The sequence below is a fragment of the Myxine glutinosa genome, chromosome 10 (assembly GCF_964187855.1).
Source record: "Myxine glutinosa chromosome 10, kmMyxGlut1.1, whole genome shotgun sequence".
Taxonomy (NCBI): domain Eukaryota; kingdom Metazoa; phylum Chordata; class Myxini; order Myxiniformes; family Myxinidae; genus Myxine; species Myxine glutinosa.
The window spans coordinates 55,322,839-55,348,523 of NC_136270.1; positions in this window are offsets into that span (position 1 = coordinate 55,322,839).

Genomic DNA, 25,685 nt, shown 5'->3' on the forward strand with positions numbered 1-25,685 from the left:
TTAGAGAAAATTGGATTGAATTTAAAATCGAATATTGGATAAAATTGGATCCACTTGGAAAAAGTGGATTAGGAAATTGGTGACCAGGTGTTCCCAGGGCGCTTGTGGACCAGGTGTTCCACCAGAGGAAAAAGACCAGGTGTTCGTGGAGCACTTCACCTGCAAGAACGCCCTGGAAAAGGTGGACGGGACCATTCCAGGTATTGCCGACTACACCAACCGCTACGAGGGCAAGACCTCGTGGATCCACACCACACATTGTAAGTTGGCCCTACCCACACCCACCGTCACACAGGATGGAGCAGGAGCTGCACAGACATATAGGACTAATTACACTTGCACTGCTAGGATTATACCACCCCGCCAGCACAGCGCCCACCACCCCACTCCTCACGTGGGCGGACATGGTGGCATATATGGAAGAATTATATGAAAACATAACCTCTAAGTCTCACGTCCATTATCAAAGCGTTACTTGGGGACAGAAGATAAACGTACCATGTTGTCTAATACCACCAAAGGACCCCCCGTGGATACATATAATGTGGAGGGCGGAAAGGACAAATCCAAACGGAACGAAGTCAACACAAGTTGCCCTCTCTCGTCTGAGGCAAGTAAAACGGGGAGGAAAGGTTGGACCAACAGTAAGTTCCGCCAGAGCAGGATTCGAATGGGGAAAAGGTCCGAACACTTTAACCATGGACGCTTTACTAGAAAGAAATACCACCCTGATATTGACATGTGAAGTTACGACCATACAATTATTGACTCCCCGACCACCATGCATCAAATACATACTCACGCCGCACCCCCAGGACAAGGCCCCAAAGAAGGGTGAAAACACATATTGGAAAGTGGCAAGGGAGGTGGCAACAATTCAAAATAGGACACACTGCTGGTCGTGCATGCACTTTCCCCAAGCAGGCACCACAGGAATACACATGATAGTGCTACCTCTGTCCCTCAATGACCTTTGCTCACAACCTATCGATTCCCCATGTTTAGTGACCATGCTGGAAAGAGAAGGGGTTGGCAACGGCAAGAGTTGCAATCGACAATTTAATTATCGCCCGTCAATGATTGCCCATGTGGCCGAGAGGCCTGCCCCCGTCTGGGTCAAACCACAGAAAGGGACGGTCTGCCTCCAGGGTTCCGGCCACTTGCGTATGGGAGAATCAGAATGCGCCTACACTCTCCCCGGGAAGCTGGGACAAGGGAGCTCGGGGATTACATTACGAATAGTACTGCAAGATAAACACAACCACAACATAACGGCTATAACATTCTCTAGGGGGGTTAGTAGGATTAATGGGGTGATAAAGGGACTCCAGTGCTTATCCACCCACCTGGTCCCACCCCATGGGACAATGTTTATATGCGGCGACAAGGCTTACCCCTATTTACCAAATAATTGGGGGGGCACATGTTATCTTGGTTCAGTCCTTCCTGACGTTGAGATACTGGATGAGCTAGACCCAAAGTCCTTGGACAGGCGACATAAGAGGTCAGTCATGAACGAAGATGGAACCACTAAACTACACGGGAGCCTATGGGAAAATGTGTTAGGTTTCTTCTTCCCAGGTGCGGGCACAGCCATGAACAGCTTCCGGATAGATAAATTGGCTTTGGCCCTAGAAAAGGTGGCAAACGACACCGCTACTGCTCATGACATACTATTGGACACGGTAATTCACATGCGTACAATGGTGATGCAGAATCGGGTGGCTTTGGACATGCTCCTGGCAGAGAAAGGAGGGGTATGCGGAATAATAGAGGGAAAATGTTGCACTTACATACCTGATCCATCCGAAGGAGTGTCAGCCGCAATAGTGAGACTAAGGGAAACTAGCCACGCCCTGACGATCGATCGGATCGCGCGTGAGAACTCTTATAAATTTAGCTGGCTCACTGACTGGTTCCGGGGATGGACGGGCACCATAGTGAAGTGGTTATTGACCGCACTGGCCGTGATAATCGGGGTAGTAATTTGGGGGGCACTAATGAAATCTTTAGTCCTCCTCTGTATGAGAAAGTACTTTACAGGATGGAAAGTGAAGAAGCCGCCGACAACGACTATGGTTCTGACCACAGAGACCGTCGACCTGAATGGGTCCTTCAACAAGGCAGATGTGACCGGTGCTTCAGAAAATTGCATTGATTTTTGTGATGACTGTGATACTTGTGTTGAAAATCCCATGTGGGAACTGGCTGCTGCCTGTATTGATGTTTGTGATGACTGTGATACTTGTGCTGTAAACCCCTTGCGTGTACTGGCTAACGCCTCTTATGTATTACAAGCTGACAGCTGTACACCCCCTTCCGACCCAACTATGGATCTGATTGCGACGCTGGGTCTGGCAGTCGAGGGACCCGACGTGGATATCCTAGACCCGCAAGCCGACCAGGCGTCCATGGGAGACTTTGACATAAAGGAAGTCCCTCTCTTTGCTTCAAAGGTTTTAAGTTCAAATGCTTCAAGTGATTCGGATTTTAACGCCCTGTACCCTGACCAGGAAGATGAGACACAAGATACTGACAACATTATGTATTCCCCAGAACAGCAGCACGTGAGAGATCTCATGGGCATGATCGTTGATTAACTTCGAAGATCTGCAAGGACCGCGTCTGCAAAGGGTGGGGGGAGCAAGTTCCGCAGGGGAGGTTGTGGGCCCCCTGGCGGGGCAGAACCTCATCTGGACCAGACGCCTTCGTTGTGGATCCGAAACGTTAATGGACTTTCATGTTCTGAGCCCTCAGGTTCCAAGCACGCACCACACGACACGTTCCCCAAATGCACGGGCGAGGCGCTATGGGCGCACGGTATGCCCTTGGGAGATACCCGCATTACACGATTGTCTTTCAATAAAGCCCGATGCGGCATGTTGTCTCTTGAGATACTTTGTCTCGACGAGACAAGAGGAAGGGATGTCAGGTCGCAGATTTGTTACTGCTTAATGCTCTGTTATAGATGTCGTTTGACTAATATGTTATGTTATAAATGCTGTTTAAAAATGCTATTTCATAAAGTTAATAAAAGGTTGCCGCTTTGCTATAGTTTAAAATGAGAAAATACTCGCTTCATCCGTGCTGAACAGATGGCCTCGTTGGATACGTGCGCCCCTTGAAGGCTAGATAAGCCTAGTCGTAAACTTTCTCCCTTCTCCGCAGACGGCGCCTCAAGCCGCGGGCAGGAAAATGGATTATATGCGCGTGGAATGTGTAACTTTACGTAGGATGCTTGGATCGTAGGCATAAACCTTTTGATAAACTGTTAAAAACATTAACTATATTTTGTATAATCACAGTGACGCTTGAGTTACGATAAATATGCTTTGAATTTAAGAAATGTGAACTGGAAGGTACATTTAACACCTGGAACTCTTCAGAACGCCCTCATACACTTTATGGTCTTATCAGGACCAAGAATGCAATCCCCCTTCGGTGAGTTATATTTTCTGTCACCTCGGAGCCTTGAAACCACATCTGGTCCGGATCCTGACGGTGCGTGCTTCACTCCCCCAAGATGAAAGGACGGATGACGGTGGGGGCTCGGCCCACTGGGGATGACGGTGGGAGGAACTTTTGCCAGTTTCTTTGTCCTCTCGGAGATTCCCTGATAAAGCGTGTCCCGATATAAATGAACTGTGAATCAATGTGTTTCAGGAAGGTAGACATGGCATGACGGTGGTTCGTGCTGTAGACGTCTCCGGTTCCTCCAGATCTGTATTAATTGGTATTTAATAAAGATTCGCCATTCTCAATCTGTTGGTGAACTTCTGTTACGATCAAGGAGTTTGTTCCCCACACCCTCCCAACACCCCCTACCAACCAAGCCGGAGTGAGGACGCGCACTTCCTGCGCTCGTTGTTGTTGTTGTTGTTGAACTGTGAGGAAGAGCTGCGGGGAGGTATTGGGAGGTCCTAAACTTCCTAACGGTGCCATACAATCACATTCTGGTGCAACGAAGGGTCAGAATTAATGGAAACGAGTCCTTAACTGACATAGACTAAGAATAACTAGCAAGATGTCCTATAGTTGTCTTACATGAGATGCGGTGAACCTGGGCACGACATTTAATGGGGGAAATAGGGGGAGGTCGGGTCTACAGAGTGTTGTTTACAGAAAATGGGACTAGGGAATGGGGGATTGGGGATAGTTGGGAAGTATTGAGGAAATAGGGGAATATTTACAAGCGGATATGGATGGATGCAAATCCCATATCCGCAACAATATTTTTTTGTTGTTGTTGTTGCGGATATATATATCCACCCGTCGGCGGACTGAGGGGGAGTTAAGCCCTTCTCCCCCTCGAGCTTCGAGTCCACAAGGCTGCTACCCACTTTACACTCGTGGGGGCGGATTGCTGAGCAATTCCAGCCGCCACACCCACAGCGAGCATGTGGAAGGGTTTCCGGTCAAATACTCGAGTACCTTCGATACACATGCAGCCATGAGGACGGGGAATGAACCTCACATGAGTCACGCTGGTCTGATACAACCGAGCGGTTTGCGAGTCATGTGACTCGTGCCGTTAATCACTAGGAACCCGATCGAGCGGTTTTATTCCGTGCAATGCGAGGCTAATGTTGAAAAGACGTAAACGGCCAAGTTGGAAGCAAAACACAGGTTTATTACAAATGTACAGTGGTGAGAGAAAAGAGACACAGGAGAGAAGCTTAACCGTTCTTACTTAAAGCCCAGACAAGGGCCCTCTGACTCAAGCGGGGAGAAGGAAGGAAGAAGAGGACGCGCTCAAAGCGCGGCTGCTCAGTGCAGTTCGCCCCGGACGGCCCGTTGGGCGTGTCCCTCGAGGATGTTCGTGGCAAGGACGTCGGCCTCCAGTCGTACGCGTATGGGAGTCCGCCCAGCGTGTCCCGAAGTCAGCGAGGCAATAGCGCACGTGCAGGGAGTCCAGGCAAGGATCGTTAGAGCACAGGGCCAACAAGAGAGATCGTCCTGCGAGAGCGTTTCCCAAGAGAGCGAGGGCAAACAAGAGAGGAAGCCAGGGAGAACAGGGCAACAGAGAGCGGGGCAGAATGCAGAGAGCTCGAGCTTCGACCCAGACTTAGACTTAGACTCTCACTTGCTTGGGGGTCCGGGCGGGGCTTATATCCCCCCGGAGCCCCACTGGAATGTTCCAAAGGCCTCCACTGGCCACCGTGGGTCACGTGTTGTGATCTCCCCCCATCAGTTACTCCCCTTAGTCCTTATTGGCCACTGTTGCTGGACACTCCCCTTTAGCTCCATTGGCTGTTTGCTGCTTGCCAGCCACTCCCTCTGGCTCCTCCCTCGGGCCTCCTCGAATTGTTCTATGCCCAGCACATAGCATTCCAGGCCCAATGAGGCCTACCCTTACTTGCCTGCCTCAACGCATACTAACACTGGTATGGGAAGGAGACTATACTTAGCATTTAATAAGAAATAACTGGCTAAAGCGAGGCTACATGTTGTGGTGCAACTAACTAAAAGGAGGGTTGCCTTTATTCTCAAAACCACAACAATATATATATATATATATATATATATAGATATAGATATATATAAAGACTTGGCATTTAATATGGAATATTTTTTTTGTGGGGGTCAACTTACTTTTCAAGATGCCTTAGAATCAAAAGTTCATTGGAATTATGTTGAAATTATTCTAGATTTTGTTCATGTGACCTTTAAAAGAAACAAAAACCACATTTGACATTTCGAAGCAAATAAATTGATCCTTGAAAGTGATGTAAACTGATATCGAACTCAATTCATGGATCAACAATTCAAGATTCAACAATCACAATCACAATCACAACAAGAAGATTCAACAATCACAAATCCTCTGTGTTAAACTTCTGTACGTTTTCCAGAAGTATCTCTTTATTTTGCACATTAGCCAAAAAAAAATTCAACAAAAACAAAAGCTAAATTATGACTGGGATTACGGACAGTAAAATTACAGTTCAGTACTTCGTGTAACCCCCACCAGCATTCAGGAGTGCATGTACACGTCGAGGCATGCTGCTCACGAGATTTGCCAAGGTTTGGACAGGAATCGTTTGCCATGCAGTGACAATTGGCTGCTGCAATTCATGCACAGAGGTAGGCTGCCGGTCCAAGTTGTCGATTTGACGCGTCAATACTGCCCACAAGTTCTCTATCGGATTCATATCCGGGGACATGGCAGGCCACTCCATATGCTCTACACCACGGTCAGCAAGAAAGTGTTGGATCATGCGAGCACGATGAGGCCGTGCATTGTCATCTTGGAAGACAAAGTTTCTTCGAAAGGCTGCACGAGCAAATGGAAGCAATGTTTCTTCCAGAATGACCCTGTACTTGAACTGGTTCAGGTTTCCATTCAGAACAACCAGGTCAGTTTTGCCCCCTGCATGAAAAGCAGCCCAAACGGTCACCCCACCAAATCCAGCTTGGACTCTTGGCACTATACAATCTTCGTTGTGGGCTTCATGCACTTGTCTGTGCACTCGGACGCGGCCATCTTGACGATAGACCAGAAATCTAGACTCGTCACTGAAGGTCACGTGATTCCAGTGTCCTGGCTGCCATTGACGGTGCTCTCTGGCCCACTGCAATCGGCGCTGGCTGTGTTGTCTGGTCAGGCGTGGCTTTCTCAGGGGACGCCTGGCACGATAGCCTGCTTGAACCAGTCGTTGGTTGACTAGCCTTCTGGATACAGGCACATTTGTCAGTTGCTGCCACTCAGCCCAAAGCCGATTAGTTGACTTGGTACGGCCATTGCAGACTAACCGGTGCAGCTGGCGATCATCTCTCCTTGTGGTTCTGCGTGGACGTCCTGGCCTCGATATTGGAGTAGGGACACCCCCCTGAGCATTTCGTTTCAGGATCTTTGACACCTGACCTTGAGTGATGCCATACTGCCGAGCAATAGCATGGTTTCATGCCAGAATTTCGTAAAGCCACCACTCCATGACAAACAGCATTGTCGAGTTGACGGCCCATCTCCAGAGGAAGCGGCAATAACTTTTGTAGACGTGCAGCAGTTGTTTTCCACTAATACAGAACGCAACAACCCTTATATACCCGATTGTGAAGCCAATCGTCAAATGTACCTGTCCTTACATTTTGTCACGCCACGTGTGATATAATCCTGTGATTGACTTCTTGCTGCGAAAGACAATCAGTGACATGGTTCTTTCAACAAAGACATCACCGAAGGGTAAAATAAACTCACCAGATTGATGTACTGAGGTCAGAAAGTAAACCCAAGTCAAGAAAAAAAAAAAATTCCATATTAAATGCCAAGTCTGTATATATATAAAGACTTGGCATTTAATATGGAATATTTTTTTTGTGGGGGTGAACTTACTTTTCAAGATGACTTAGAACCAAAAGTTTATTGGAATTATGTTGAAATTATTCTAGATTTTGTTAATGTGACCTTTAAAAGAAACAAAAACCACATTTGACATTTCGAAACAAATAAATTGATCCTTGAAACTGATGTAAACTGATATCGAACTCAATTCACGGACAGTACTGTGTTAAACTTCTGTACGTTTTCCAGAAGTATCTCTTTATTTTGTACATTAGCCAAAAATTTTTTTTAACAAAAACAAAAGTTAAATTACGACTGGGATTACTGACAGTAAAATTATAGTTCAGTACTTCGTGTAACCCCCACGAGCATTCAGGAGAGCACGTACACGTTGAGGCATGCTGTTCACGAGATTTGCCAAGGTTTGGACAGGAATCGCTTGCCATGCAGTGACAATAGCCTGCTGCAATTCACGCACAGAGGCAGGCTGCTGGTCCAAGTTGTCGATTTGACGCGTTAATTCTGCCCACAAGTTCTCTATCGGATTCATATCCGGGGACATGGCAGGCCACTCCATATGCTCTACACCACGTTCAGCAAGAAAGTGTTGGATCATGCGAGCACGATGAGGCCGTGCATTGTCATCTTGGATGGTGGATGTGTTGGTTTGTCTGATGCATTAGTTTGGCAGATGTGTTGTTTTGGCAGATGTATTGCTTTGGCAGATGTGTTGGTTTGGCTGATGTGTTGCTTTGGCGGATGTATTAGTTTGGCGGATGTGTTGGTTTGATGCATGTGTTGGTTTGGCGGATGTGTTGGTTTGTCGGATGTTTTAGTTTGGCAGATGTATTTTTCTTGGCGGATGTGTTCATTTTCTGAAAGTGTTAGTTTCGTGTTTGTGTTTGTTTGGCAGATGTGTTGGTTTGGTGCATGTGTTGGTTTGGCGGATATGTTGGTTTGTCGGATGTATTAGTTTGGCAGATGTATTCGTTTAGTGGATGACTTGGTTTGCCGGATGTCTTGGTTTGGTGAATGATTTGGTTTGTTGGACGTGTTGGTTTCGCGGATGTGTTGGTTTGGTGGATATGTTGGTTTGGTCCATGTGTTGGTTTGGCGGATGTGTTGGTTTGGTGGCTATGTTGGTTTGGTGGATATGTTGTTTTGGCGGATGTGTTGGTTTGGTGCATGTGTTGGTTTGGCGGCTGTGTTGGTTTGGTGGATGTGTTGGTTTGGCAGATGTGTTGATTTGGCGGATGTGTTGGTTTGGCGGATGTGTTGGTTTGTCGGATGTGTTGGTTTGTCGGATATGTTGGTTTGGCGGATGTGTTGGTTTGGTGCATGTGTTGGTTTGGTGGATATGTTGGTTTGGTGGATATGTTGGTTTAGCGGATGTGTTGGTTTGGTGCATGTGTTGGTTTGGCGGATGTGTTGGTTTGGTCGATATGTTGGTTTGGCAGATGTGTTGGTTTGGCAGATGTGTTGGTTTGGCGTATGTGTTGGTTTGGTGGATGTGTTGGTTTGTCTGATGTATTAGTTTGGCAGATGTATTGTTTTGGTGAATGTGTTGGTTTGGCGGGTGTATGATTTCGGCGGATGTGTTGGTTTGGCGGATGTGTTGAAATTGGCGGATGTGTTGGTATGGTGGATGTATTGGTTTCGCGCATGTGTTGGTTTGGCGGATGTGTTGGTTTGGCGGATGTGTTGGTTTGGCGGATGTGTTGGCGGGGCGCATGCTTTTGGTTTGGCGATGTGTTTGTTTGGTGGATGACTTGGTTTGTCGGATGTGTTGGTTTGGCAGATGTATTGTTTTGGTGGATGTGTTGGTTTGAATGCTGTAGTCGTTTCGCAGATGTGTTGTTTTGGCGGATGTGCGGATGTGTTGGTTTGGCGGATGTGTTGGTTTGATGGATGATTTGGTTTGGTGGATGTGTTGGTTTGGCAGATGTGTTGGTTTGGCGGGTGTGTTGGTTTGTCTGATTTATTAGTTTGGCAGATGTATTGTTTTTGTGGATGTGTTGGTTTGGCAACTGCATCAGTTTGGCAGATGTGTTGTTTTGGCAGATGTATTGGTTTGGCAGATGTGTTGGTTTGGCAGATGTGTTGGTTTGGCAGATGTGTTGGTTTGGCAGATGTGTTGATTTGGCGGATGTGTTGGTTTGGCGGATGTGTTGGTTTGTCAGATGTGTTGGTTTGTCGGATGTGTTGGTTTGGCGGATGTGTTGGTTTGGCGGATGTATTGGCTTCGCGCATGTGTTGGTTTGGAGGATGTGTTGGCGAGGCGCATGCTTTTGGTTTGGCGATGTGTTTGTTTGGTGGATGTTTTCGTTTGGCAGATGTATCGTTTTGGTGGATGTTTTGGTTTTGCGAATGTGTTGGTTTGGCGGATAATTCGGTTTGGTGGATGTCTTGGTTTGGCGGATGTGTTGGTTTGATGGATGATTTGGTTTGGTGGATGTGTTGGTTTGGCAGATGTGTTGGTTTGGCGGGTGTGTTGGTTTGTCTGATTTATTTGTTTGGCAGATGTATTGTTTTTGTGGATGTGTTGGTTTGGCAACTGCATCAGTTTGGCAGATGTGTTGTTTTGGCAGATGTATTGGTTTGGCGGATGTGTTGGTTTGGCAGATGTGTTGGTTTGGCAGATGTGTTGATTTGGCGGATGTGTTGGTTTGGCGGATGTGTTGGTTTGGCAGATGTGTTGGTTTGGCAGATGTGTTGATTTGGCGGATGTGTTGGTTTGGCGGATGTGTTGGTTTGTCGGATGTGTTGGTTTGGCGGATGTGTTGGTTTGGCGGATGTATTGGCTTCGCGCATGTGTTGGTTTGGCGGATGTGTTGGCGAGGCGCATGCTTTTGGTTTGGCGATGTGTTTGTTTGGTGGATGTTTTCGTTTGGCAGATGTATCGTTTTGGTGGATGTTTTGGTTTTGCGAATGTGTTGGTTTGGCGGATGTGTTGGTTTGGCGGATGTGTTGGTTTGGCGGATAATTCGGTTTGGTGGATGTCTTGGTTTGGCGGATGTGTTAGTTTGGCGGCTGTGTTAGTTTGCCGTTTGTGTTGGTTTGGCGGATGTGTTGGTTTGGCGGATGTGTTGGTTTGTCAAATGTTTTCGTTTGGCAGATGTATTGTTTTGGCGGAGGTTTTGGGTTTGTGAATGTGTTGGTTTGGTGGATGTGTTGGTTTGGCGGATGTGTTGGTTTGGCGGATGTGTTGGTTTGGCGTATGTGTTAGTTTGGTGGATGTGTTGGTTTGGCGGATCTGTTGGTTTGGCGGATGTGTTGGTTTGGAGGATGTGTTGGTTTGTCGGCTGTGTTGGTTTGGCCAATGTGTTGGTTTGTGAATGTGTTGGTTTGGTGGATGTGTTAGTTTCGCGTTTGTGTTGGTTTGGCGGATGTGTTGGTTTGGCAGATGTGTTGGTTTGGCGGATGTGTTGTTTTGGTGGATGAGTTGGTTTGGCGGATGATTTGGTTTGGCGGATGTGTTAGTTTGGCGGCTGTGTTCGTTTGGCGGATGTGTTGGTTTAGCGGATGTGTTGTTTTGGTGGATGATTTGGTTTGGTGGATGTGTTGGTTTGGTGGATGTGTTAGTTTGGCGGATGTGTTGGTTTGGCGGATGTGTTGTTTTGGTGGATGATTTGGTTTGGTGGATGTGTTGGTTTGGTGGATGTGTTGGTTTGGCGGATGTGTTGGTTTGTCTGATGCATTGGTTTGGCAGATGTGTTGGTTTGACTGATGTGTTGCATTTGCGGATGTGTTGGTTTGGCTGATGTGTTGGTTTGTTGCATGTGTTGGTTTCGCGGATGTGTTGGTTTGTCGGGTGTTTTAGTTTGGCAGATGTATTTTTTTTGGCGGATGTGTTGATTTTGCGAAAGTGTTAGTTTCGTGTTTGTGTTGGTTTGGCAGATGTGTTGGTTTGGCGCAGGTGTTGGTGTTGATTTGGCGGATGTGTTGGTTTGTCTGATGTATTAGTTTGGCAGATGTATTGTTTTGGCGGATGTTTTGGTTTCGCGGATGTGTTGGTTTGGTGAATGATTCGGTTTGGTGAATGATTCGGTGTCGTGGATGTGTTGGTTTGGCGGATGTGTTAGTTTGGCGGCTGTGTTAGTTTCCCGTTTGTGTTGGTTTGGCGGATGTGTTGGTTTGGCGGATGTGTTGGTTTGGCGGATGTGTTGGTTTGTCAGATGTTTTCGTTTGGCAGATGTATTGTTTTGGCGGATGTTTTGGTTTTGCGAATGTGTTGGTTTGGCGGATGTGTTGGTTTGGCGGATGTGTTGGTTTGGTGGATAATTCGGTTTGGTGGATGTGTTGGTTTGGCGGATGTGTTAGTTTGGCGGCTGTGTTAGTTTCCCGTTTGTGTTGGTTTGGCGGATGTGTTGGTTTGGCGGATGTGTTGGTTTGGCGGATGTGTTGGTTTGGTGGATGATTTGGTTTGGCGGATGTGTTAGTTTGGCGGCTGTGTTAGTTTCACGTTTGTGTTGATTTGGCGGATGTGTTGGTTTGGCGGATGTGTTGGTTTGGCGGATGTGTTGGTTTGGTGGATAATTCGGTTTGGTGGATGTCTTGGTTTGGCGGATGTGTTAGTTTGGCGGCTGTGTTAGTTTGCCGTTTGTGTTGGTTTGGCGGATGTGTTGGTTTGGCGGATGTGTTGGTTTGTCAGATGTTTTCGTTTGGCAGATGTATTGTTTTGGCGGATGTTTTGGGTTTGTGAATGTGTTGGTTTGGTGGATGTGTTGGTTTGGCGGATGTGTTGGTTTGGCGGATGTGTTGGTTTGGAGGATGTGTTGGTTTGTCGGCTGTGTTGGTTTGGCCAATGTGTTGGTTTTGTGGATGTGTTTTTTTGGTGGATGTGTTGGTTTGGCGGATGTGTTGGTTTGGCGTATGTGTTAGTTTGGTGGATGTGTTGGTTTGGCGGATGTGTTGGTTTGGCGGATGTGTTAGTTTGGAGGATGTGTTGGTTTGTCGGCTGTGTTGGTTTGGCCAATGTGTTGGTTTGTGAATGTGTTGGTTTGGTGGATGTGTTAGTTTCGCGTTTGTGTTGGTTTGGCGGATGTGTTGGTTTGGCGGATGTGTTGGTTTAGCGGATGTGTTGTTTTGGTGGATGAGTTGGTTTGGCGGATGTGTTGGTTTGGCGGATGATTTGGTTTGGCGGATGTGTTAGTTTGGCGGCTGTGTTCGTTTGGCGGATGTGTTCGTTTGGCGGATGTGTTGGTTTGGCGGATGTGTTGTTTTGGTGGATGATTTGGTTTGGTGGATGTGTTGGTTTGGTGGATGTGTTAGTTTGGCGGATGTGTTGGTTTGGCGGATGTGTTTGTTTGGCGGATGTGTTGTTTTGGTGGATGATTTGGTTTGGTGGATGTGTTGGTTTGGTGGATGTGTTGGTTTGGCGGATGTGTTGGTTTGGCAGATGTGTTGGTTTGACTGATGTGTTGCATTTGCGGATGTGTTGGTTTGGCTGATGTGTTGGTTTGTTGCATGTGTTGGTTTCGCGGATGTGTTGGTTTGTCGGGTGTTTTAGTTTGGCAGATGTATTTTTTTTGGTGGATGTGTTGATTTTGCGAAAGTGTTAGTTTCGTGTTTGTGTTGGTTTGGCGGATGTATTGGTTTGGCGGATGTGTTGGTTTGTCGGATGTGTTGGTTTGTCGGATATGTTGGTTTGGCGGATGTGTTGGTTTGGTGCATGTGTTGGTTTGGTGGATATGTTGGTTTGGTGGATATGTTGGTTTGGCGGATGTGTTGGTTTGGTGCATGTGTTGGTTTGGCGGATGTGTTGGTTTGGTCGATATGTTGGTTTGGCAGATGTGTTGGTTTGGCAGATGTGTTGGTTTAGCTTAGCGGATGTGTTGTTTTGGTGGATGAGTTGGTTTGGCGGATGTGTTGGTTTGGCGGATGATTTGGTTTGGCGGATGTGTTAGTTTGGCGGCTGTGTTCGTTTGGCGGATGTGTTGGTTTGGCGGATGTGTTGTTTTGGTGGATGATTTGGTTTGGTGGATGTGTTGGTTTGGTGGATGTGTTAGTTTGGCGGATGTGTTGGTTTGGCGGATGTGTTGGTTTGGCGGATGTGTTGTTTTGGTGGATGATTTGGTTTGGTGGATGTGTTGGTTTGGTGGATGTGTTGGTTTGGCGGATGTGTTGGTTTGTCTGATGCATTAGTTTGGCAGATGTGTTTTTTTGGCGGATGTATTGGTTTGGTAGATGTATTGGTTTGGCAGATGTATTGGTTTGGCAGATGTGTTGGTTTGGCGGATGTGTTGTTTTGGTGGATGATTTGGTTTGGTGGATGTGTTGGTTTGGTGGATGTGTTGGTTTGGCGGATGTGTTGGTTTGTCTGATGCATTAGTTTGGCAGATGTGTTTTTTTGGCGGATGTATTGGTTTGGCAGATGTATTGGTTTGGCAGATGTGTTGGTTTGACTGATGTGTTGCATTTGCGGATGTGTTGGTTTGGCTGATGTGTTGGTTTGTTGCATGTGTTGGTTTCGCGGATGTGTTGGTTTGTCGGGTGTTTTAGTTTGGCAGATGTATTTTTTTTGGCGGATGTGTTGATTTTGCGAAAGTGTTAGTTTCGTGTTTGTGTTGGTTTGGCAGATGTGTTGGTTTGGCGCAGGTGTTGGTGTTGATTTGGCGGATGTGTTGGTTTGTCTGATGTATTAGTTTGGCAGATGTATTGTTTTGGCGGATGTTTTGGTTTCGCAGATGTGTTGGTTTGGTGAATGATTCGGTTTGGTGAATGATTCGGTGTGGTGGATGTGTTGGTTTGGCGGATGTGTTAGTTTGGCGGCTGTGTTAGTTTCCCGTTTGTGTTGGTTTGGCGGATGTGTTGGTTTGGCGGATGTGTTGGTTTGGCGGATGTGTTGGTTTGTCAGATGTTTTCGTTTGGCAGATGTATTGTTTTGGCGGATGTTTTGGTTTTGCGAATGTGTTGGTTTGGCGGATGTGTTGGTTTGGCGGATGTGTTGGTTTGGTGGATAATTCGGTTTGGTGGATGTGTTGGTTTGGCGGATGTGTTAGTTTCCCGTTTGTGTTGGTTTGGCGGATGTGTTGGTTTGGCGGATGTGTTGGTTTGGCGGATGTGTTGGTTTAGTGGATGATTTGGTTTGGCGGATGTGTTAGTTTGGCGGCTGTGTTAGTTTCACGTTTGTGTTGATTTGGCGGATGTGTTGGTTTGGCGGATGTGTTGGTTTGGCGGATGTGTTGTTTTGGTGGATGTGTTGGTTCGGCGGATGATTTGGTTTGGCGGATGTGTTAGTTTGGCGGCTGTGTTCGTTTCGCGTTTGTGTTGGTTTGGCGGATGTGTTGGTTTGGCGGATGTGTTGGTTTCGCGGATGTGTTGGTTTGGCGGATGTGTTGATTTGTCGGATGTGTTGGTTTGGCGGATGTGTTGTTTTGGTGGATGATTTGGTTTGGTGGATGTGTTGGTTTGGTGGATGTGTTGGTTTGGCGGATGTGTTGGTTTGTCTGATGTGTTGGTTTGTTGCATGTGTTGGTTTCGCGGATGTGTTGGTTTGTCGGGTGTTTTAGTTTGGCAGATGTATTTTTTTTGGCGGATGTGTTGATTTTGCGAAAGTGTTAGTTTCGTGTTTGTGTTGGTTTGGTGCATGTGTTGGTTTGGCGCAGGTGTTGGTGTTGATTTGGCGGATGTGTTGGTTTGTCTGATGTATTAGTTTGGCAGATGTATTGTTTTGGCGGATGTTTTGGTTTCGCGGATGTGTTGGTTTGGTGAATGATTCGGTTTGGTGAATGATTCGGTTTGGTGGATGTGTTGGTTTGGTGCATGTGTTGGTTTGGCGCAGGTGTTGGTGTTGATTTGGCGGATGTGTTGGTTTGTCTGATGTATTAGTTTGGCAGATGTATTGTTTTGGCGGATGTTTTGGTTTTGCGGATGTGTTGGTTTGGTGAATGATTCGGTTTGGTGAATGATTCGGTTTGGTGGATGTGTTGGTTTGGCGGATGTGTTGGTTTGTCAGATGTTTTCGTTTGGCAGATGTATTGTTTTGGCAGATGTTTTGGTTTTGCGAATGTGTTGGTTTGGCGGATGTGTTGGTTTGGCGGATGTGTTGGTTTGGTGGATAATTCGGTTTGGTGGATGTGTTGGTTTGGTGGATGTGTTAGTTTGGCGGCTGTGTTAGTTTCCCGTTTGTGTTGGTTTGGCGGATGTGTTGGTTTGGCGGATGTGTTGGTTTGGCGGATGTGTTGGTTTGGTGGATGATTTGGTTTGGCGGATGTGTTAGTTTGGCGGCTGTGTTAGTTTCACGTTTGTGTTGATTTGGCGGATGTGTTGGTTTGGCGGATGTGTTGGTTTGGCGGATGTGTTGTTTTGGTGGATGTGTTGGTTTGGCGGATGATTTGGTTTGGCGGATGTGTTAGTTTGGCGGCTGTGTTCGTTTCGCGTTTGTGTTGGTTTGGCGGATGTGTTGGTTTGGCGGATGTGTTGGTTTCACGGATGTGTTGGTTTGGCGGATGTGTTGATTTGTCGGATGTGTTGGTTTGGCGGATGTGTTGTTTTGGTGGATGATTTGGTTTGGTGGATGTGTTGGTTTGGTGGATGTGTTGGTTTGGCGGATGTGTTGGTTTGGCGGATGTGTTGGTTTGTCTGATGCATTAGTTTGGCAGATGTGTTTTTTTGGCGGATGTATTGGTTTGGCAGATGTATTGGTTTGGCGGATGTGTTGGTTTGGCGGATGTGTTGGTTTGGTGGATGATTTGGTTTGGCAGATATGTCTAGTTTGGCGGCTGTGTTCGTTTCGCGTTTGTGTTGGTTTGGCGGATGTGTTAGGTTGGCGGATGTGTTGGTTTCGCGGATGTGTTGGTTTGGTGGATGTGTTGATTTGTCGGATGTGTTGGTTTGGCGGATGTGTTGGTTTGTCTGATGCATTAGTTTGGCAGATGTGTTTTTTTGGCGGATGTATTGGTTTGGCAGATGTGTTGGTTTGACTGATGTGTTGCATTTGCGGATGTGTTGGTTTGGCTGATGTGTTGGTTTGTCGGGTGTTTTAGTTTGGCAGATGTATTTTTTTTGGCGAATGTGTTGATTTTGCGAAAGTGTTAGTTTCGTGTTTGTGTTGGTTTGGCAGATGTGTTGGTTTGGTGCATGTGTTGGTTTGGCGCAGGTGTTGGTGTTGATTTGGCGGATGTGTTGGTTTGTCTGATGTATTAGTTTGGCAGATGTATTGTTTTGGCGGATGTTTTGGTTTCGCGGATGTGTTGGTTTGGTGAATGATTCGGTTTGGTGAATGATTCGGTTTGGTGGATGTGTTGGTTTGGTGCATGTGTTGGTTTGGCGCAGGTGTTGGTGTTGATTTGGCGGATGTGTTGGTTTGTCTGATGTATCAGTTTGGCAGATGTATTGTTTTGGCGGATGTTTTGGTTTCGCGGATGTGTTGGTTTGGTGAATGATTCGGTTTGGTGAATGATTCGGTTTGGTGGATGTGTTGGTTTGGCGGATGTTAGTTTGGCGGATGTGTTAGTTTCGCGATTGGCTTGGTTTGGCAGATGTGTTGGTTTGATGCATGTGTTTATATGGTGGATGTGTTGGTTTGTCGGATGTTTTCGTTTGGCAGATGTATTGTTTTGGCGGATGTTTTGGGTTTCGAATGTGTTGGTTTGGCGGATGTGTTGGTTTGGCGGATGTGTTGGTTTGGCGGATGTGTTGGTTTGGCGGATGTGTTGGTTTGGCGGATGTGTTGGTTTGGCGGATGTGTTGGTTTGGCGGATGTGTTGGTTTGGCGAATGTATTGGTTTCGCGCATGTGTTGGTTTGGCGGATGCGTTGCGTTACACCACTCCAGCCGATGCCTGGCATTGCGCATGGTGATCTTCGGCTTGTGTGTGGCTGCTCAGCCATGGAAACCCATTTCATGAAGCTCCACAGAAACAGTTGTTGTGCTGACGTTGCAACCGAGGACAGACGATTATTATGTGCTGTGCACTTCAGCCCTCGGCAGTCCCGTTCTGTGAGCTTGTGTGGCCTACCACTTCACGGCTGAGCTGTTGTTGCTTCTTGACATTTCCACTTCACAATAACAGCACTTACAGTTGACCGGGGCAGCTCTTGCAGCGCAGAAATTTGATGAACTGACTTGTTGATGCATCCTATGACGGTGCCACGTTGAAAGTCACTGAGCTGTTCAGTGCGGCCCATTGTACGACCAATGTTTGTCTCTGGAGATTGCATGGCTATGTGAATCATTATATGTCCCTGTCAGCAATGGGTGTGGCTGAAACAGCCTAATCCACTAATTAGAAGGGGTGCCCGCATACTTTTGGTCATGTCTTGTGTATGTATGTATATATATATATATATATATATATATATATATATATATATATATATATATATATATATATATATATATATAGATATATATATATATATATATATATATATATACATATATATATATATATATATATATATACAGTATATATATATATACAGTCACGTGAAAAAGTAAGTACACCTTTTCAACATATTTCAACATACAGCTATTTGATCTTCATTTCAACAATATTGATAGATAAAGGTGATATAATATAACAAATATCATGAAACATTTACATTTTGTAGTCCATTGTATAATTTAAATAAACATAAATGCAAATTTCGCATGTGGAAAAAGTAAGTACACCCCTCCATTTATCACTACTTCAAATACCTAAAATTAGAAACAGGTGCACCAGCTCAGGTGCAAATGATTAGAATATCGTTAGAGAGGATCTTGGAGGAACCTGTTTTATTTAAACCTCAGACATTTAGTTTGGTTTGCTCTTTGCTGTTGAAGTGTGCGGCGTCACAATGCCAAGATAAAAAGAGCTCTCTGAGGCCTTCAGAAAGAAGGTTATAGATGCCTACGAGTCTGGGAAGGGATTTTAAAAGATCGATAAACAATTTGAAATCAATCATTCGTCTGTCCGGAAGATCATCTACAAGTGGAGAAGATTCCAAACAACTGCCAACTTGTTCAGGCCAGGCCATCCCAGCAAGTTCAGCCCGAGAGCAGACCGCAAGATGCTGAAAGACGTCTCGAAGAACCCCAGAATGTCATCACGGGACCTACAGGTAGCTCTTGCCACTGTTGATGTCAAAGTGCACGAGTCTACCATTAGAAAGAGGCTGCACAAATTTGATCTACATGGGAGGTGTGCCAGGAGGAAACCTTTGCTGTCCAGAAAGAACATCAGGGCAAGACTAAAGTTTGCCAATGAACGCCTCAGCAAAGACGATCACTTCTGGAACAATGTGCTGTGGACAGATGAGTCAAAGGTAGAGCTATTTGGCCACAGTACCAGAAGACATGTTTGGCGAAAGCCAAAGACAGCATTTGACTCCAAGAACCTGATACCAACTGGAAAGCATTGTGGTGGGAATATTATGGTTTGGGGCAGCTTTGCTGCATCAGGGCCTGGGCAGCTCACCATCATATAATCCACTATGAATTCTTCATTGTACCAGAGGGTGCTTGAGGATAATGTGAGGCCATCTGTCGGAAAGTTGAAGCTCAACCGAAGGTGGACCTTGCAACATGACAATGACCCTAAACATACCAGTAAATCCACCAAGGAATGGCTGAAAAGAAAGAAATGGAGGGTTCTGAAATGGCCAAGTCAAAGCCCGGATCTAAATCCCATCGAGATGTTGTGGGGGGAATTTGAAACGAGCTGTGCATGCAAGAAACCCCTCAAACATCGCACAGCTGAAAGAATTCTGCATGGAGGAGTGGGCAAAAATTTCTCCCAGTCGATGTCGGAGACTGGTAGACAGTTATAAGAAACGCCTACTTGAGGTTGTTTCTGCCAAAGGGGGCAATACCACCTATTAGAGCCACGGGTGTACTTACTTTTTCCACATGTGAAATTTGCATTTATGTTTATTTAAATTATACAATGGACTACAAAATGTAAATGTTTCATGATATTTGTTATATTATATCACCTTTATCTATCAATATTGTTGAAATGAAGATCAAATAGCTGTATGTTGAAATATGTTGAAAAAGTCAAAACATTACATGGGGTGTACCTACTTTTTCACGTGACTGTATATATATATATATATTGTTGCGGTTTTGAGAGTGTACATATGACATCATTAAAGGTTAAAGGTTTGCCCCCCATAGTTAGTCCACAAGCAAAACGTAGGCCCATTGGAAAAGCCCACCTCACGACAGATTGGTCAAGGGGTTTGATGGGGAGATCACACCACTGGTAGGGAGGGCCAATCGGCATGCAGCTGAAGCCCAGAGACAAGAAGGACACAGCTGATTGGCCAAGGGGGATCAATAAAAGTGAAGAGAGACCGACATTTTCTCTCTCCTTCTGCTGTCTCTGTTTGAACTGCCCTCTTGCGCTTGGACCTTCTGGCTGCCCTGGACTTCCCTTACTTTCCGCTAAATTGGCTTGCCTTCAGACTTTGGTGGAGAGACGGTAGAGCGAGCACGAAAGAGTTGGGTTCTCCGTGCGAGCGACGGGCGTACCTGTGCGGCTTGCCACTGCAGCGTGGAGAAGCAGGGGCGAGGCTTGCCACTCTGCAGTGTACACTGTCCTAAAAGCGCACGAACAAGGATGCGTCGAGGCCTTCTTCCCGCCAACCATGTTCGGTCATGTTTGGATGACGTGCTCGAGCCTGACAATCCCTGACACACCTCACCCAGACGAAGATAAGCCCACACCACACACGCATGACGACCCCTTTATTTTATTATATCCTCCTTTGTTTTTGTATGCGTCTGGTGTAGGAGCGCTCATTAGGGGGTTTTAGTTTTATCGTCGCGTTTCCTTGTCCTGGCATTCCGTTCAATAAATATTATTTTTGTACATTCTAATTTCGTTTTTGGTTTGAGTTATTTATTTCCTGCAGGTTTGAAGACTGCTCGGGACCGCCAGGTAAAAGCTCCTGCTTCTTCTTCCCCTCTTTTCCCTCCTGCGCTTGTATCTTGTTTCTCACAGTCTGAGGGTCCTTTAGGTGCTTTTTTGCAAACTCCAAGCGGGCTTTCATGTGTCTTTCACTGAGGAGAGGCTTCCGTCTGGCCACTCTGCCATAAAGCCCAGATCGGTGGAGTGTTGCAGTGATGTTTGTCCTTCTGGAGGTTTCTCCCATCTCCACACAGGATCTCTGGAGCTCAGCCAGAGTGACCATCGGGTTCTTGGTCACCTCTCTTACCAAGGCCCTTCTCCCCCGATTGCTCAGTTTGGCCGGGCGGCCCCAGCTCTAGGAAGAGTCCTGGTTGTTCCAAACTTCTTCCATTTAAGGATTATGGAGGCCACTGTGCTCTTGGGAACCTTCAATGCAGCAGAGATTTTTTGTAGGCTTCCCCAGATCTGTGCCTCGACACAATCCTGTCTCTGAGCTCTGCAGGCAGTTCCTTCGACCTCATGGCTTGGTGTTTGCTCTGATATGCATTGTCAGCTGTGAGACCTTGTATAGACAGGTGCGTGCCTTTCCAAATCATGTCCAATCAATTGAATTTACCACAGGTGGACTCCAATCAAGGTGTAGAAACATCTCGAAGATGATCAAGAGAAATGGGAGGCACCTGAGCTAAATTTCAACTGTCATAGCAACGGGTATGAATACTTATGTCAATGTGATATTTCAGTTTTTTCTTTTTAATAAATTTGCAAAACTTTCTAAATCCTGCTTTCTCTTTGTCGTTATGGGGTATTGAGTGTGGATTGATGAGGGAAAAAATGAATTAAGACGATTTCAGCATAAGGCTGCAACATAACAAAATGTGAAAAAAGTGAAGGGGTCTGAATACTTTCTGAATGCACTGTATATATATATGTATATATATATATATATATATATATATATATATATATATATATATATATATATATATATATATACATACACACACACACACACACACACACACACACACACAATTAATGTATTTACGCTGCCAAAGAAATGCTTGTTATATTTTGGGGCAGCGTTAGGGACAAAGCTGGCAATTGGCACGAGTCAACAATCAATGGCTGCACTTATATATTTGATGGTAACATGACACTTTGAAATGACTTATTGATCTTCGTTCCATCCACCTTTAACTAATCGATGACCAGGTGGTGTCATGTTTAATCTCTTCTCCATCCACCTTTAACTAATCGATGACCAGGTGGTGTCATGTTTAATCTCTTCTCCATCCACCTTTATCTAATCGATGACCAGGTGGTGTCATGGTTTGATCTCTTGTCTATCCACCTTTATCTAATCGATGACCAGGTGGTGTCATGGTTTGATCTCTTCTCCATCCACCTTTATCTAATCGATGACCAGGTGGTGTAATGGTTTGATCTCTTGTCTATCCACCTTTATCTAATCGATGACCAGGTGGTGTAATGGTTTGATCTCTTCTCCATCCACCTTTGTCTAATCGATGACCAGGTGGTGTCATGGTTTGATCTCTTGTCTATCCACCTTTATCTAATCGATGACCAGGTGGTGTAATGGTTTGATCTCTTCTCCATCCACCTTTATCTAATCGATGACCAGGTGGTGTCATGGTTTGATCTCTTGTCTATCCACCTTTATCTAATCGATGACCAGGTGGTGTAATGGTTTGATGTCTTCTCTGTCCACCTTTATGTAATCGATGACTCGGTGGTGTCATGGTTTGATCTCTTGTCTATCCACCTTTATCTAATCGATGACCAGGTGGTGTAATGGTTTGATGTCTTCTCTGTCCACCTTTATGTAATCGATGACCAGGTGGTGTAATGGTTTGATCTCTTCTCCATCCACCTTTATCTAATCGATGACCAGGTGGTGTCATGGTTTGATCTCTTGTCTATCCACCTTTATCTAATCGATAACCAGGTGGTGTAATGGTTTGATGTCTTCTCTGTCCACCTTTATCTAATCGATGACCAGGTGGTGTAATGGTTTGATCTCTTCTCCATCCACCTTTGACTAATCGATGACCAGGTGGTGTAACGGTTCGATCTCTTCTCTGTCCACCTTTATCTAATCGATAACTCGGTGGTGTAAATGTTTGATCATGTATTTCGAGTCCGGAAGGTCGGTGGTTCGAAACCCGGCCTAATCATACCCAACACTTAAAAAATTGCCCGTGCTGCTTCCTTGCTTAACTGTCAACATTTACAAAAGGAAAACGCATAAATTCCGAACCATAGGTTGGCAACCATTGTGCAAACTTGATCATGGGCCTATGGCTATTCCTTGTAAGTGAGGGCATACATTGACCATCGAATGACTGATTGTGACGTCACAATAGAAGAATGATAAATGATTATTATTGATAACTGGGTCTTGGATGGTTGTACAATGCAACGACTTGCAAGGCAAGGTAAGGCTTTCCCTTGAGTGTTGATGTACCAAAGCCTTTTTATAGGGTGAGAAAAGGGGGTGGAGGGGCACGAGTGGGGGAATGTGAGCATGACTCATAAATACTGTTTACGTGGTTTTTGCCTCAACACAAACTCAAAAGTCTTAAAATGTTGCACAACTTTGATAATAACAGGGTTAGCTTGGATAATTGCCTGCACTTCATGTACCGTTATTCATCCGTTAAAGTGTTTGTATGTGTGTGTGTGTGTATTTGTTTGTTTGTGTGTATGTGTGTGTGTGTGTGTGTGTGTGTGTATGTGTTTGTTTGTTTGTATGTGTGTGTTTGTTTGTTTGTTTGTATGTATGTGTGTGTGTATGTGTGTGTGTGTGTGTGTGTGTGTGTGTGTATGTGTGTGTGTTTGTTTGTTTGTTTGTGTGTGTGTGTATGTGTTTGTTTGTATGTGTGTGTGTGTGTGTGTTTGTGTGTGTGTGTGTGTGTGTATGTATGTGTGTGTTTGTTTGTATGTGTGTGTATGTGTGTATGTGTGTGTGTGTATGTGTGTTTGTTTGTTTGTATGTGTGTGTGTGTATGTGTATGTGTATGTGTGTGTGTGTGTTTGTTTGTATGTGTGTGTGTGTGTGTGTGTATGTGTGTATTTGTTTGTGTGTTTGTGTGTGTGTTTGTTTGTTTGTGTGTGTGTGTGTATGTGTGTATTTGTTTGTGTGTTTGTTTGTGTGTTTGTGTGTGTGTGTATGTGTATGTGTGTATTTGTTTGTTTGTTTGTTTGTGTGTGTGTGTGTGTATGTGTGTGTGTGTGTGTGTGTGTGTGTGTGTGTGTGTGTGTGTGTGTGTGTGTGTGTGTGTGTGTGTGTGTGTGTGTGTATTGTAATTTTCAAATCGACATATATGATTAAATTGGAGGATCTCAGCATGTGAAGCTTTGTGCTCAGAATCAAATGTCGAACAGACAATCCCAAAGACTGCATTGAGGAAGAGACAAAGAGACGATCTCAGGGAGGAGATTCTACAATAGAACGGTACTCAGTAGAGAGCATACCTCCACCTGCTTGGCCATATCACTCAACGGTGAAGAATCACTTTAAAATTATATTAGCCGGATCCGGATCCGGATCTTCACCAACATCGAATCATTTCGTCCTTGTCACATACGCTACATCTCTGCCAAATTTCGTCCAAATCCGTCCACAACTTTTTGAGATATTTTGTTCACAAACAAACGGACAAACAGACAGACAGGGGAGAAAACATAACCTCCATCCACCTTTGGTGGCGAAGGTAATAATGGAAGGCGGTTAATGATAAAGCTTGTACTTGGTAAATGAAGGAACACCCTTTGGTGTGTCTGCCCATGTGAGGTGGTTTATGTTACATTTATACAGATAAGTCATGGATTCAAATCTCGGCCCAGGATAAGTCATGGATTCAAATCTCGGCCCAGGATAAGTCATGGATTCAAATCTCGGCCCAGGATAAGTCATGGATTCAAATCTCGGCCCAGGATAAGTTATCTATCTATAATTCCAGCAATCTCTGTGTGTCTGTCTGTGTGTCTGTGACCGCTGTTTCTCGACAACCACGGGTCCGATATACTTTTAACTTGCCAGGTATATTGCTGGGGACCCGAGGATGTGCCTTTTCAAGGTTTCATATTAATCGGACAATTACTTACCGAGCTATGTCCAAAAAACGATTCAACCAATCAGAGAGCAGCGAACGATCGCGTGTGCCGAACGTGGCGGGCACACTCTGCCTCGGATGGCACATTTGAGAGCGTATTCATTTATTTCCCGTCGGCAAACTATGTTGGCGCTATGTTGGCGTTAAACGATGTTTTAAAACTAATTAAAACCCCGGGGGGATTGTCACTGTACTCGCAAGCCGTTCGCCGTTCGCTTTGGCGTTGCGAATGGACCAACACATTTCATGGACCAAACCATTTCATGTAAAGCGTTCGCCGTTCGCTTTGGCGTTGCGAATGGACCAAAACATTTCATGACCCAAACCATTTCATGTAAATAAAGGGGGGGGATATAATTTTAGATATATATATAGTACGGGCATGCCCTAGTCTATCTATAATTCCAGTAATCTCTGTTTGTACGTTTGTACGTTTGTACGTTTGTACGTTTGTTTGTCTGTGACCGCTGTTTCTCGACAACTACCGGTCCGATATACTTGAAACTTGCCAGGTATATTGCTGGGGACCCGAGGATGTGCCTTTTTAAGGTTTGAAATTAATCGGACAAGTACTTACCGAGCTATGGCGATTTAGCCGTTCGCCGTTCGCTTTGGCTTTGCGAATGGACCAAACCATTCATGTAAATAGAGGGGGGGGGTGTTCTGTGGTCGTTCGCTTTGGCTTTGCGAATGGACCAAACCATTCATGTAAATAGAGGGGGGGGTTCTGTGGTCGTTCGCTTTGGCTTTGCGAATGGACCAAACCATTCATGTAAATAGAGGGGGGGGTTCTGTGGTCGTTGCGAATGGACCAAACCATTCATGTAAATAGAGGGAGGGGGGTTCTGTGGTCGTTACTGCCACGTGGTTTCAAAGTTTTTTTTTGTTGTTGTTGTTTGCACGCATGTTTTTTTGCACCCACGTACGGGCACGCCCTAGGATGTTTACACACACACACCCCTACACAAATTTTTTTTTTTTTTTTTTTTTTGGCAAGGAACGGGCACCCACGTACGGGCACGTCCTAGCTTATATATAGTACGGGCATGCCCTAGTGGATTCAAATCTCGTATTCAAATCTTTGATGGTACCTGGTAAACGTTAAGGAACTCTCGGTGTCCTCCGCAAAGAGTACACGAGCTATGAACAAATTCAAATTGCCTGCCCTATCCTATCGGGCACCGCATCATGAGTGACACAGCCATGCCCTCAGCCAATGATGCTACCCCACAACCTTGCGCTGAGTACGAAACATCATGACAATATACCTGATCTGCACCATCTTATTAGACAGAATAAATGAGTGGTAAAACATTCCAGGCCAGCTCGTCAGGACCAGCACAGGTAAATAGGAAGAGTGGTTCATGAATCAAAATTCGACTATTTATGAAATACATTAATAATCGTATAAGTAATAGATTTC